Here is a 16573-nt window from a genome sequence, read left to right on the forward strand (position 1 = left end):
TTTTTGCCGCTTATCTAAAACTTACCACCAATCTTGATGTCATACTAGCCGATGGATCAACCAACCAAATATAGAGTGCTATTGAAAGTCCTGTAAAAATTGGTCAAGGTCAACGCAACGTAATGTTCCTGATTATACCTACATATATCGAAGTTATGATCATAGGTCTAAACCTGCTTAAAATCTTTAAAACTGCGATGCAATTTTCTAACCTGTCCCTATGTTTGGATGATATCCTGCCTGGAGGTGAGCCATCGTGCATAGTAATATAAAACCGACCTGGTCGTTCCAGAAATCCATCATCAACACCAACAGAAGAAATTAAGATATCACATACCCCTCCTGCATCTGAGGTATGACAGATAGGACAACTTATAATGACCACGGTGCTGAAAATCAAGAAACAATAATTACTTTTATTGAGGAGGAATTACAGAAGCTAAGAGATATTTAGGGATTAGATACTAAGCTACAAACCGATGCCAGTGATTACGGGTTGGAAGCAGTGCTCACTCAAGAAATAGACGGGTTTGAGAGAGTAATCGCCTACGCGAGTTGACATTTAAACCAAGCGGAGAAAAATTACACAACAACTGAGAAGGAATGCCTAGCTGTCGTATGGGGAATACGTCCAATGAAAATGTATTGAGAAGGATATACATTTGTCGTTAAAGTGGTTAAATTCAATCGAATCACCAACAGGCCGACTATCCCGCTGGGTGCTAGAACTTTAACAATACCAGTTCACAATCCAATATCGAAAGGGTTCTCAAAACGTGGTAGCCGATGCCTTATCGAGACAACCTTTAAAAGCCTTTCAACGAATGGTGATTAGTGAATATAAAAAAGAATGCCCGTGGTAAAATAGAAAAATTCTCTTTACAGACATTTCACTAGAAACCATTGTGATAAAGACTGTCATTCATGAAAATTGTGTGTAGCAACAAATCATTGAGGAAAATAATGATAACCCAATCGCTGGACATCTTTGAATTCGAAAAACAATTAACCGTATTTGCAATCCTTACTATTGGCCAGGTATGTTCCGAGATATCAGCCGCTATGTAAGAAAATATTCATTGTGCCAAAAATATAAAATCAGCCAACAAAAGCCAACAGGAGAGATCCTAGTCAGAATACCAGAGGAACCATGGGCTATCATCTGTCTAGATTTTGTTGGACCATTACAACGCACCAAACATGGAAGCAAAAATGGATTGAAATTGTACCCCTTAGGAAAGCAGCGTCGGAAAGCCTAATTAAAGCCTTCAGAGAACGCGTGTCATCGAAATTCGGAGTTCCCAAAGTCGCTATAACAGATAATGGATCAAAGTTTAACAGTAAAGTGTTTCGAAAATATTTTAAAAAAATTGGTGTATCACAACAATTCACTGCACCTTACACACCACAACAAAATCCTACGGAACGCGCCAACAGAACGATAAAAACGATGATATCGCGGATGAACTTCTTCCGGAAATCACTTTGGCCATAAATGTTCTGAATCAACAGGCTATTCACCAGCATACATAGTACAAGGTCGAGAATCGCGATTACCAAATGCAATGTATGATGAAATGACCATAGGAGTACCACCACTTAACCCAAAAGAGAAGGCTGCTCAATTAAAATAAGTTTTTCGGATAGTGAGAAGTATATGAGACGTCGAATATGGAATCCACAAATTGGTCCGTCAACACCAGCTTTCAAAAGCCGCAGATCAATTTGCAGTCAAAGTAGCACCCAAGTTCGATGGTTCTTATGAAATAATTTGGGAAATTTCATCGCTACCATCAACATTTTCATAATCAAGCATCAACATACAACAGAAAGTTCAACCTATAGAAATATGGAGATGCACATCAAATTCATTGAAATCAGGATTTTTTCAAAATACTGCAGCCGAATTATTTAAAAATTTATGACCCGACGAGAGTAGGACGTGTGAGGACTGACAATCACACATTCGTTTTGGACACACAATACTAAAATATTTTAATATAAAATGATTTATTATATAATTTGAAATTTTGATTATGCCACCTATGTGTCAATGTATGTTATACTTTTAAACTACACTACGACTGTGTGTCAAACCAGGTCAGTTGGTTTTGGACTGTTCACTGGGTAATATGTTTGTTTGACATTTGCCTTAAAAAACTAGACACTAGACGAAGTTTGTTTGACTTGTCTATTATCGCTATCTCTACGCTGAGCTACCCCAGCGTAGAGGAGAAACTCCGTCGTTACACGTATTTCATAACTCAATTTTTTAAGACAGTACTGCTCGTTTAAGTAGTTTTCTGATCCATACAATGTGGTAGAGAGATTTTGGCTCGCGACGATCTTACATACTTGTTTCACATTTTATCGCTTTACTTGTATTTTTAACAAGTAATTGGCGTTAAAGTAATTTTCTAAAGGGGACCTTGTATGGGTGGGATGGTAAATTACGGACGGATTCTCCCTAAATTTGGAAGAGAGATTTTGGATCATTTATGGACCGATCCTAAAAAATTGGTAGAGAGGGTTTGGTTCATAAGAAATTTGTACCGAATTTCATCGCTACATCGACTTTTTAGGCCAGTAATGAAAGTCATTTTCTAAATGGGATTTAGGGTCAATTATGGAGCCATCCGCATAAAATTTTACAGAAACCTTTTTACTCGCATGGAACTGTGTGTCGAATTTTATTGCTATATTCGTATTTTTAAGCCAGTAATGAGCATAGACCAATCCATAAAAAATTTTGTAGAGAGATTTTGACTAGCATGAAACTTATGTGTATCGAATTTTATTACTATATTCTTATTTTTAAGTTAGTAATGAGTTATAGTGATTTTTCGAAAGGAACCTTATATGGACCAATCCTAGGTTTAACGTAATGCTAAAACATTGTACTTGTCTAATATAGAGCAATATATGGACCAATCCAAAAAAAAATGGTAGAGAGATTTTGGTCGGTAAGAAACTTATTTCTGTCGAATTTCATCGCTATACTCGTGCTTTAAAAGCAGTTATGCTCGATAAAGCTGTTTTGGAGACCCACTTGTATGGCTATCCGAAAAAGTTAACCAATATTTCCCATTTTCAATGCCAAACAAACCTTAGCAATAGAGAATCGTGATTTCAACAGACAGACGGACGGACATGGCTAGATCGACTTAGAATTTAATAAGGACCCAGAATATATATACTTTAATGGGTCTATACGCAATATTTCGATGTGTTACAAAAGAAATGACAAAATCAATATAACCCCCATCTTTTTATGGTGGGTATAAAAATGAATGTGTGTTCATATGTTTGTTCGTTTGGACTTTATATACAGCTAAGGAGCTGAAGGATTTTTTTTGAAAATTTCACAGTGTCTTCAGTGTATGTCTGGAAGGAACTATAGGCTAACTTTTACTTCAAAATTTCACGTACCACGCATATACTCAAAATAAATATTAATAGTCGCATATCTCAGAAACTGCAAGAGTTAAAGTCCTCAAATTTTGTATGGACAACTTTGACATTCATAAGAATCCTTTTGGAGAAAATGGGCGGAATGGAATATGAATTAAATACAAAATTGCACGAAGAACCTTAATATTCATCTGAACATTTTGGAGAAAAAAGGGCTGACTTTCATCTAGGGTGCTTGAAGCCCCTATAAAAATTCGTATATATAAGAAACTATTAGATCTAGAAAATATAAATTTTACATGAAGAATATTTATGTGAACATTTAGAAAAAAATGGGCGAACTTTGCATCTCCAATATAAATTAAATACAAAATTTAGTATATCTTGGAAACTATTATATTATTAAAATTTTTTATAGGTTACATTAAAATCTAAATTGACGCAATAATTTGCGTGGCATCCCCAATATATAAAGAAATTTATATCTGATATAGGAAAACTATTATAGTTAGAATCTTGAAAATCGTAAAGTGTAATTTTTATTTACATTGCTTTTAGTGTAGCAAAGCACACTGGGTATATGTAGTGTTATATAAATATACTTAATATCATCAACAGCAATAAAAACAACTAATCTAATATATATTATAAATTTCTTTGTAAGTTCGTTTATTTGTTTGTGCATCAATCACGCTTAAATGGATAAACCAAATTTCTTCAAATTTGGAATCTAGAAAGATATACATTTGTCTGGAAACGTCAATATGCTATATTACTTTCCAAAAAGTGGACTAGAAAGGGGTAAAAAAATGGGTGATGACGACGAAACCTTTTTACATAAACAAACTTGTACTATTTTAATGCGAAAATATTTTCGATTTAGCATTTTAAAGTGCCAAAAAGTTACGGTGTAGGGCCTAAATAACCCAGTACCGGCGGCAAGTGTGATACACAAGCGAGTCACATGTCGTCGTCATCCTGCAATCGACAGCAAAATACTATTACGGTGGTGGGTACCTTGGCCTCCGTGGGGGACAATGCGTCAAGTGTACAGCATGCCATTGGCAAAAACATAGGGGTGAAGGAGAAGAATGTTCTCGGAGAGAGTTTTAAGCTACCTCAGCATTTAAATATAGATAAGGGTTCTGATTTTGAATCCTCAGATGATAATAACAAAACCTATAATGAATGCGAAAGCGAGGAAAGAGTTCTAAAGTTTCAATATACAGAGTAAGGTAGAAGATCTAGTGAACAATTAGATAGTGGACCACGCAATCGCTTCAAAGGGAGAACAATTAATAGAGAGCGTGAGCTGCGAGTTAGGCATGGGCGTGATGTTGATGAAGTTGGCATCTCAACAATGTGTTAGTATCCTAAAGAACTTGGGGGAAAATACCCCTCTTCCCTAAGACGGCGCTAAGCTAGGACTGGCAAATATGAGCAAGCTTCCGGTGCTCTTAAAACTGGGTAATGAACGTATACTGGAAATTCTTGGTGGTCAAAATACTGAGCTGGCCGTAGAAAATGGGACGTCTTTTACAGAAAAGATGAACCTGAGAGAATTTTATTTGTAATAGGTATCGACCAGAAATCTATAGCTAGTCTTGCCAATAATAAAATTCAAAAAAGGGAAGGTGCCGATTGAAGGGCTATACCTAAGACCACATCATAAGTACCTACTACTGATAGCGTTAAGAGTCAAATTCTAAAAGCGAAGAACGTACCACTAAGTCGTCAAAAGAAGGTGCTACTGCCCTTTCCAAAATTGACGAGGAGCCGATTGAAAGGTCTGTCAAAATCGGTCCCGATAAGGACACTAAAACACCTAAGACGATACCCAAAACATCATTAGCAAGTACTGCTAATTTTGAAGAGGCAAATTCTAAAAGTGAGGAGATAATCACTCACTCGCCAGAAGACAGAACAGCAGTGCTGTCCAAAATAAGGAAAGTGTCGATTAAAACGACTGCTCTTCATATGCCTGATAAGGACCCCGTAGTGCCATCAATGGTACCGACTGCATCAATAGCCATTTAGGTTACTCGGAGGAGTCAAATCCAACGAGCGGAAGGAAATATAAATGGATGACAATGAGTAATGAAATGCAATTAAAGTTATCTTTTTTATTGTTTGCGTTAACCCTTGTTTCACTAAGGTTATATTATTTAAAAATTTAATTTTTGTTTTAAAAAATAAGAAGAGGTAAATGAAGTTGACCTCTAATAGCACTAAAATTAGATTTTTGTGTATAGCTACAACTTTAGAATTATTTTAACAGCGCTAACATTAATTTGAATATAACCTAAAAATTTCGATCTTAATTTTGAATTTTAAAATTTTTGAAAATTATTATACCCTTCACCTTCGTGAGAAGGGTATGAATGTCGGAAGATTAACGTGAGCACCTGAAGGCCTTATCTCACTGTGGTCTTTTTTATCCACTGGGTAGACTAGAGATGGTCTACCATGCGCCCTGTATTCCTCAATGAAGAACTCAGGTAGCAATTTTTGTACATGTTATGTCCATGTACAAGCACTTTGTTGAAGTACTCGAGCTATCTAATCTCTTGCCATGGCAGTCCCGTTGCGGAATGACAGGCCGCATTTGGAATTAATCCTCATACCCCGACAAGGAAAAAGCAATCACTGGTCTAAACTCAATAGAAGGGGTGACGAGTCCCAACATCAGGTGAAATCAATCTTCCTACAATGCGGAAGTGACCACCCTTAATGATGACATGAAAGAATTGCATTATTAAAAATGCAATCTCCATCATCTAATGACCCATCCCAGTGCATTTCTTAAACCTAAATCACGTAAATTTAGTCTCGACCGAGAACGCTGATAAAAAGTCTCCACCGAGAACGTGTATCTCACATGAACTTATGTTTTCTCCTCTCAACAGGATAATCCACATCGGATTCAACGGTGCTGAAGCAAGGTCGTGGCAACATATACCTTGCATCTGTTTACCTGATATTTCGATTCTCAGGCACTACCACCAATGTCGCAGCTGATGAAACTGATCAAAGAGGCACAAAGAAAATTGTTGTGATGGTTGTGATGCCACCTCCCACCATGTAGCTTGGGTAGTACAAATACCAATCGCAGAGGACAAGCCCTCATGGATTTCCTTAATACTAAAGAGTTGATCACATCGAACTTATGTATTAAAGCTACATTCGTCAATAGAATCATGAAAAAGTATTAGATATAACTATATGTTTAGAAGAACTTTTAAAGAAATCCCCGGGGCTGGCATCCGTACATCTGTCTCAGATTTTTAATGCATGCTTGAAATTCACATGTACCCCCTTTAAATGGTAGGATGCAAGGGTAATATTTATACCTAAGCCAGAGAAACCTAGCTATGCGACACCTAAGTCTTATCGATCGATAAGTCTTACGTCCTTCCTACTTAAAACCTTAGAACGGGTAGTCGATAATATAGTTAAAAGCAGTATATCCGACAAAGACCTATGATTTAAGCAGCATGCTTATGTAAAGGCACGATCGGTGCATCTTTTGATAGCAGCGATCGAATGCGCCTTCAATAACATGTACACTTATACTCTTATCCAATCCCTAGACCAGTTTTATATTGACCGGGTTCTCCTTAACTGTATCAACCACATACTAAGGAATAGATGGATAAGCTGCGATATGTACGATATAACTATCTGGAAAATGGTATTTCACGGTATACCACAGGTTGGGCTACCACCATTAATAACCTCCTAACGACTCTAACCGAGAAAGACCGTGATTACTAGCACATTTATGCAAAATTGGACGTGCGGATAAAACGTATGTAGAGCATGTGGAGAGAAAAGTGAAACTTCGGAGCACTTTCATTGTCAGACATTCGTCGAAGTTAGATCCAAGTATCTTGGAAGTGATTTTATTCCGGAAATAAAATTTCTGACTAACACTGATTGGAAGATTCTTAGGAATTACGTTCAGGAAACTAAGTTTCTGAACACTGAAAAATAATTTCTTCAGTTCCCTTTTTATACCCTTCACCTTCGAGAGATGGGTATATATAAGTTTGTCATTCCGTTTGTAGTTTCTATAATATAATTTTCCGACCCTATAAAGTATACATTCTGGATCCTTATAGATAGCGGAGTCGATTAAGCCATGTCCGTATGTCTGTCTGTTGAAATCAGTTTTTAGAGGACCCCAGATATCGGCGAGACCCGAATCTTCAATAATTCTGTTAGACATGCTTTCGGGAAGATCGCTATTTAAAATCAGCAAAAATCCGAGACAACCTCTGAAAATTTCATCATATTTTGTTATTGCTTTGTTAAATAAGCAACAACAACACTGTATATGAGAAAAGATGTACACGTGTGTGTAAATGTATTTAGTTTTATTCAGCTGTGTATTTTGTTTTGTAGTTTGGATGCTGTTGGCGTTATTGAGTTGTGTATTTTGTTTTTGTTTTGCTTTTGTGAATTCTGTTCGTATATCTGGATGTAGGTTGGTAGGTTGTATACCCACCTTCAAGTATACCGATCGATTCAGAATCATTTTTTCAGTCGATTAAATGTGCGCAATGTAAACGTTGTGCGCAAAGTACAGGCCGCAATTTTCAAGATAATTTGATGAAATTTGGACCAAGCATGTTCTTCGTCACAGGGACGAAGCCTATTGAAAATGGTTGAAATCGGTCCATTATTTCACCTAGCCCCCATACAACCGTACCTCCCGATTTGAATTTTTTTTTTAATACATAATTACGTCAAATATTCTATTATCTCTCTAAAAATTGGCACAAATAAGTATTACATAAGTATAAATGACACTGCAGATTTTCGTAAGGATCGGCCCTTATTTGACCCTAGCACCCATTCAAACCCCTCTTCAAAAAATGTCTTAAACGTCTAAAATTGACTTGTTATCATTTGTATCGCAATGAAACTCAACAAAACTAACTGTTATTTAACAAGTAAGAGTGCTATATTCGGCTGTGCCGAATCTTATATACCCTTCACCATAGTGTATTTTAAACATCTTTTATAAATTTTTTCCCGACTACATTATTATTACATCAAAAGCTAAACAAAAAGAACAACAACAACGCTAAACGAAATAAAACACAAAATACACAAGGCATTTAAACCAACAGACATCTAAACATATATAACGAAAAACACAGAGAAACAAAAATAACAAACGCAATAACGCCAACAGCATCCAAACCAAGGGTGCCCAAGCCCTATGCGCTTGGTACTCTTTTGTTTTTGTAAATGCGCTTAGCTATAGACAGTGTGTTTTTTTATACACTTACATATATGCGCTTAACACTAGCAATACATTGTTGTTGTTCTTAACAGTATACAAGCAAGAGTAAAACAACAACACTTTCGTATTCATTGCTGGTAAACATTGACGAGACGTACATTTTGTTTTTGTTTATCGTAAAAAAATTGTTTTAAAAAGCACTTGGAAAAAATTTGTGTTAGTTTTAAATATCAAACTTACATTATTCGCATAAAATTTATTTTACAACAACTCACAATCTACTCTCATATAATTGAAAACGTTTTAAATACTTTATTCTATTCATTAAAAAATATATTTGCAAAACAAAAGGGAAAATTATTTTATTTAAACAAAAATGCAAATCATATTTTTTTGCTGTGTATTTTTTTGTATGTTTGGATTCCACACATACAAAAAAATACACAGCTGAATAAAACCAAATACATCTACACACACACGTGTACATCTTTTTATACCCTTCACCTTCGTGAGAAGGATATATATAAGTTTGTCATTCCGTTTGTAATTTCTATAATATAATTTTCCGACCCTATAAAGTATATATATTCTGGATCCTTATAGATAGCGGAGTCGATTAAGCCATTGTAACCCCAGATATCGGCGAGATCCGAATCTTTAATAATTCTATTAGACATGCTTTCGAGAAGATCGCTATTTAAAATCAGAGAAATCGGTCGGTAAATAACGGAGATATGAGCAAAAATCCGAGACAACCTCTGAAAATTTCATCAAAAAATTGTTATAAAAGCAACAACAACACTGTATATAGAAAAAGATGTACACGTGTGTGTGTGGATGTATTTGGTTTTATTCAGCTGTGTATTTTTTTGTATGTTTGGAATCCAAACATACAAGGTATACACAGCAAAAAAATATGATTTGCATTTTTTGTTAAAATAAAATAATTTTCCCTTTTGTTTTGCAAATATATTTTTTAATGAATAGAAAAAAGTATTTAAAACGATATGAGAGTAGATTGTGAGTTATTGTGCAATAATTTTATATGCGAATAATGAAAGTTTGAAATTTAAAACTAACACAAATTTTTTCCAAGAGCTTTTTAAAACAATTTTTTTACGATAAACAAAAACAAAATCTACGTCTCGTCAATGTTTACCAGCAATGAATACGAAAGTGTTGTGGTTTTACTCTTGCTTGTATACTGTTAAGAACAACAACAACGTATTGCTAAGGTTAAGCGCATATAAGTGTATAGAAAACACACTGTCTATAGCTAAGCGCATTTACAAAAACAAAAGAGTACCAAGCGCATAGGGCTTGGGCACCCTTGGTTTGGATGCTGTTGGCGTCATTGCGTTGTTATTTTTGTTTTTGTTTTTCTGTGTTTTTCGTTATGTATGTTTAGATGACTGTTGGTTTAGATGCCTTGTGTATTTTGTGTTTTATTTCGTTTAGCGTTGTTGTTGTTCTTTTTGTTTAGCTTTTGATGTAATAATAATGTAGTCGGGAAAATATTTAAAATTTATAAAAGATGTTTAAAATACACTATGGTGAAGGGTATATAAGATTCGGCACAGCCGAATATAACACTCTTACTTGTTCTATATACAATGTTGTTGTTGCTTTTTTAACAATTTTTTGATGACATTTTCAGAGGTTGTCTCGGATTTTTGCTCATATCTCCGTTATTTACCGACCGATTTGGCTGATTTTAAATTGCGATCTTCTCGAAAGCATGTCTAATAGAATTATTGAAGATTCGGATCTCGCCGATATCTGGGGTCCTCTAAAAACTTATTTCAACAGACAGACAGACGGACATAGCTTAATCGACTCCGCTATCCATAAGGATCCAGAATATATATACTTTATAGGGTCGGAAAATTATATTATAGAAATTACAAACGGAATGACAAACTTATATATACCCTTCTCACAAAGGTGAAGGGTATAAAAATACATTCTTTTCCCAAATTTACCAAGGATCGGCCCATATTTGACCCATATAAAGCCTCATTTAGAAATTTTAGTTTTTTTATCAATAATTTGCTTAAATATTTTGGAATAATATTCAACATAAAAGTTTCTTTATAAAAAGTAAAAATTTTAAAAATATACTCATGGTGTAGGGTATTATATGGTCGGCCATGCCCGACTTTACTTTCCTACTTGTTGTTTTTCTGTGTTTTTCGTTATGTATGTTTAGATGATGTCTGTTGGAATAAATGCTTTGTGTATTTTGTTTTTTCTTTCGATTAGCGTTGTTCATTTTGTTTTGCTTTTGGTATAATAATAATGTAGTTGGGAAAAAATTTATAAAACGAATATGTTTAAAATACACTATGGTAAAGGGTATATAAGATTCGACACAGCCGAATATAGCACTCTTACTTGTTTTATGATAGGGAGCGCACAACAGATCCTATTGTGGCCTAGGTGTATTTCTTCGGATTTGATGTATTATACATCCTCCTATCAACCAAAAAGGTATAAATTGGGAAATGATAAAAACGGGCAAAATCACTGTTTTTGTCCTTAAAAGAGTTCGTAAATATACAAATACTTGAGAAAATATTAAAAATTCCGTTGCAAATTTCGTTGAATAGATTCCATTTTACTCACGGTGTAAATTATTACATCCTATTTTCCTATTTTCAATATTAAGACATGTCCGTCCGTCCGCACCTCCAGATTTGGGCTTTTTATGTCATAATTGCGTCAAATATACTATTATTTCTCTAAAAATTGGCACAAATAAGTTTTATATAAGTATAAATGACACTACAGATTTTCGTAATGATCAGCTCTTATTTGACTCTAGCTACCATACAAACCCCCTTTAAAAAATGTCTTAAGGTACGTTCACACCTATCAAATATTTGACGTTTTTTGTCAAATATTTGTTTGCTGTAATGTGAACACAAAATATTTTTGAAGAGCATGCAAAATATCAGCTGTTTTTCGTGAAACATTTTTATTTTTCAACCAACAAATATTTTCTTAGTGTTAACAAAATGTGAACACCAAACATGAAACATTTTTGTTAAACGTTAAAGAAACTATATAATAATATTTTCTACGATTTCATAGAAATTTCTGCCTAAAAACAAAAAATTAAATACATTTTTATTTCATAATGTGCTTAAAATGAGTATTTCTATTTTGACGTTTTGTTTGAAGAAACAAAGCCAAACACAATTCAATACAAATAGTAAAAGTTTGTTTGCCCGGTGTTCACATTACAACAAATAATTTCGTAAAGCAATTGACGGATAAAACAGTAAAAAACAAGATTTTGTTTGCAGGCAAGAAGGAACATAACAACAAGAACAGCTAATGCGCAACCAAACCAAAAGCCAAAAATATATGTGTTTATATTTACTAAAAAGTAGAAAAGTATAGTCCGGCATGGCCGACCAATTTTTAGAAAGATAGCAGAATATTTGACGTAATTATAGCATAAAAAGTTCAAATCGGTAGGTACGGTTGTATGGGGCTAGGTGAAATAATGGACCGATTTCAACCATTTCCTTGTGGTAAAAAACATACTTGGTACAAATTTCATCAAATTATCTTGAAAAATGCGGCCTGTACCTTGCGCACAACGTTTACATGGACAGCCAGCCAGCCGGACAGACGGACGGACGGACATGTCTTAATCGACTCAAAAAATGATTCTGAACCTATCGGTATACTTTAAGGTAGGTATTGGACCAATATATTTGTATGTTACAAACATCAGCACAAACGTATAATACCCTCCCCACTATAGTGGTGTATGGTATAAAAAGCTATATCATTAAATAATAAATTCTATATATTCTAAAATTTCATTTAATATTGTTTTTCATCAAAATTTTACCACAAAAAATACAAATTACATTTCAATACCTTGTGCAAGTGGAAAAGAGATAGATAGACTTGCATAAGGTATTGAAATTACATTTCAATACCTTGTACAAGTGGAAAAGAGATAGATAGACTTGCTTAAGGTATTGAAATTACATTTCAATACCTTGTGCAAGTGGAAAAGGATAGATAGACTTGCACAATGTATGGAAATTACATTTCAATACCTTGTACAAGTGGAAAAGAGATAGATAGACTTGCACAATGTATTGAAATTACATTTCAATACCTTGTGCAAGTGGAAAAGAGATAGATGGTGGATCTTTACTGTCATGTTCTTGCTATTTAGTATAGTCAATGTAGCGAAAAACCTTTGTTGTTTAAAACGGTTTATAGCAATTTCAAAAAATCGCTATAAGCCCGGAAATAACCAAATTATAAATAATTTTCATTAAATTACATATCTATAAATTGAAAATTATAGAGAATTGTTTATTATTAATATATTTTTATATCCATTAATATAATAAATAATTGTTTAAATAAATTGAGTAATAAATTAATTAAATAATTTCTCAATTAATTACTAAACTATAGTCTAGATTATAACCTATAGACTAGACTATAAACAATTCTATAAACTAGAGTATAGACAAGACTATAGACTAAACTATATATATAAGAAAGTTGAACTTCTTCGATATTGTTGCGGAATGCGTTTATCCGCATAATATATGACTTGAACTCTTTGCGAAAGTACTGTGAATTTTACTGCATTGTTTTGACTATTTATGAATTTTCTGATGTTAATTTAATAATATTGGTCGACAAAATCAAGTTAAAATCTGTGTATCACGTCGGAATGGAATATTTATATTTAAAATTACCTGGATTAACGTATTGAAGATGAATAAGGAGTCACCACTGTTTCGGAAATATATTATTTTAGTCCTTCCAAACAAGAACACTTTTGTTTACAATTTGACAAACTTAAATCTGCGATTAGCTTGTCCTTGAATTATGAAATGTGGCCTAACTTCATACTCCGAGATAACAGTATCTCTTATTTAATTGTAATTTGGGAACCGTTGGACTAGACTGCAAACTAGACTATAGATTCATATATTATGTAGTATAACTATATATAGTATGTTGTTACCAACCAATACATAACAAAACAAACAACAAAAATAATAATTATCATTATTTTACGCAATTGCTTGAATTTCAATTCAATGTCACAACTTTGCCTCAGATTAATATTTTATAAAAAATAAAGGAAAACCATTCATATAAGCGAATATTTACATTTTTGTATGAGGTGATAACACTCTTTTTCAGAAAATAAACAAAGAACAGCTGTCATTGACGCTGTTTGATCTTACATTTGGTTTGCAAGATCAAATAATTATTTTACCAAAATGACGTTAATTATTTGACTTTTGGTGTTCACATTGATGAAACAATGAGAGAATATTTATTTTCCAGCAAATCAATTTGTTTTATGAAAATCATCCGCATTGCTGTTTGTTAACAAAAAATATTTTATGTTCAGATTCGACAAACAAAGTTTTTTCAATCGTGTTATATATTAATATTATACACTTTTATTATAAAAATTTAATTTTAAACCTAATAAAATTAGTTAAAATTAAAACAAATTGCCAAATTGTTTTTTACTTGCATGACATGTGTGTGTTTGCACCAAATTATTTTTGCACTGTTTGATAAAACAATACCATCAAATATTTATTCAAGTCTGAACATGAAATAAATATTGCATTTGTTTGACGCAACTTTATAAATATTTTATAACAAATATTTGGACCAAATATTTTACAGGTCTGAACTTACCTTAAGTCTACTTGTATAACACAAACATATTTAAATTATAAAATAACTATCGAGTTAACTTTATCACTCGCTGTAAGGTTGTGAATTAACGGTTAATTCAGCCTCAGGTTGTTAATCAAACCAAGGTTTCATATAAATGTATTTTCTTGAATTTGTATCACTTACTTACGTGAAGTCCACCTGAACTAATTTAAAATATCTCCTTGTGAACTTTATTTAATAAATATAATTATATAAATTTTAAATCCTAAACTATTACTAAAAGGTGAGCCCATATGAAACTCAATCCAAATAAAAAGATATAAGAATTCAATACTAATTCCCAACTTTGTCTTTTCTTCTTTTAACTTGCCAAAATTACCAATTATAATTATTTGTGCAAGTAATTATAAGTAATCACATACGCATATCTTTATAAAGCTCTTTGGTCATTACACTTGTTGTTTAAAATAACAAAACACTATTTGTTCACAACTTATTACAATGTTACTGAAGTATTGTTATAAAAATCATCCAATAAATATTCTTCATTATAGAAAAGAAATTAAGGAATTAAGGAAATCATCCAATAAATATTCTTTATTATAGAAAAGAAATTAAGGAATTACATAAAAAATGTATTATAAAACAAGTATGAATTTATAGTCGGACATTGCCGACCATATGATACCTACCCCAGTCAGTATGTTAAAATTGTGGATTTTTTTAAGTAAATCATTTAATTTGTTTTATTGTGGAGAAGGGGTAAATATGGGCCTATCCTTATAAATTTTGGTAGATGAATTAACGTCTACTTTAAAGTCATTTATGTAGATTTTAATCGTTTTATTAGTAATTATTAGTTAATTTTGATCTACAAGTCATTATCTGAAGGGGAGTATGTATGGGGGCTAGGGTCAAATGAGCCCCAATCACTATAAAAATTGGTATTGTAATTTATTGTTCTATAAAACTAATTTTTGTTAATTTTTGTTAATTTTTGTTGACATTATAAAACATTTAACGTAATAGTGAGCCTAAAGGCCCGATTCGGGGGTTACGGTTGTGTGGGGGCTAGGAGAAATAATGGACCGATTTCATTATTCATCCTTGAGTATATTTTTAACATTTTTACTTTTTATAAAGAAACTTTTATGTTGAATATTATTCCAAAATAGTTAAGCAATTTATTGATAAAAAAACTAAAATTTCTAAATTAGGTTTTATATAGGTCAAATATGGGCCGAACCTCGGGAAATTTGGGAAAAGGATATATTTTTAAATAACAGTTAGTTTTGTTGAGTTTCATTGTGATACAAATGGTTACAAGTCAAAAACAAGAATGAATTTATAGTCGTGCGTAGCCGACTATATAATACCCTACACCTGTCAGTATGTATGTTAAAAATGGGGATTATTTAAAAAAATAAAGCATTTGGTTTGTTTTTTTTTAACTTTATTTCAGAGTATTTTTACTTTTATTTTGGCAAAAAAAGATTTTTTTTACAAGAGGGTTCAAAGGGGAGTAGGGCAAAATATGGCCCTATCCTTAAAAATGTTGGTAGGGGGAGTTAAGTCTTCTTCAATAATATTTATGTAGAATTTAAAAGTGTTAATAGTGTTTGTAAGTGAATTTTGACCTTTAAGTCATTTTCTGAAGGGGAGTTTGTATGGGGGATAGGATCATTACAAAAATCGGTAGTGTCATTTAAAGTTTTATAAAACTAAGTTTTGTCGACTTTTGTTAACATGATAGATCATTTAAATTAATTATAAGCCAAAAGGCCCTATTTGGGGGGTACGGTTGTATGGGGGCTAGTCGAAATAATGGACCGATTTTAACCATTTTCAATAGGCTTCGTCCCTGGGCCAAAAGAAGCGTGTGTGCCAAATTTCATCTAATTATCTTCAAAATTGCGGCCTGTACCATGCGCACAAGGTTTACATGGACAGCCAGCCAGCCGGCCAGACGGACGGGCATAGCTTAATCGACTCAGAAAATGATTCTAAGCCGATTGGTATACTTTAAGGTGGGTATTGGACCATATTTTTGTATGTTACAAACATCAGCACAAACGTATAATACCCTCTCCACTATAGTGGTGTAAGGTATAAATATTGAACTTTGTATAAGTATACAGTAATTTTACGGTTAAATAATAAGTTTTTCTTAATCGGTTATTTGATATAAATTATTCGGTTTATTCGTTCTTTATTCGAGCGATT

This window comes from Lucilia cuprina, chromosome X (genome assembly GCF_022045245.1).
Source record: "Lucilia cuprina isolate Lc7/37 chromosome X, ASM2204524v1, whole genome shotgun sequence".
NCBI lineage: Eukaryota > Metazoa > Arthropoda > Insecta > Diptera > Calliphoridae > Lucilia > Lucilia cuprina.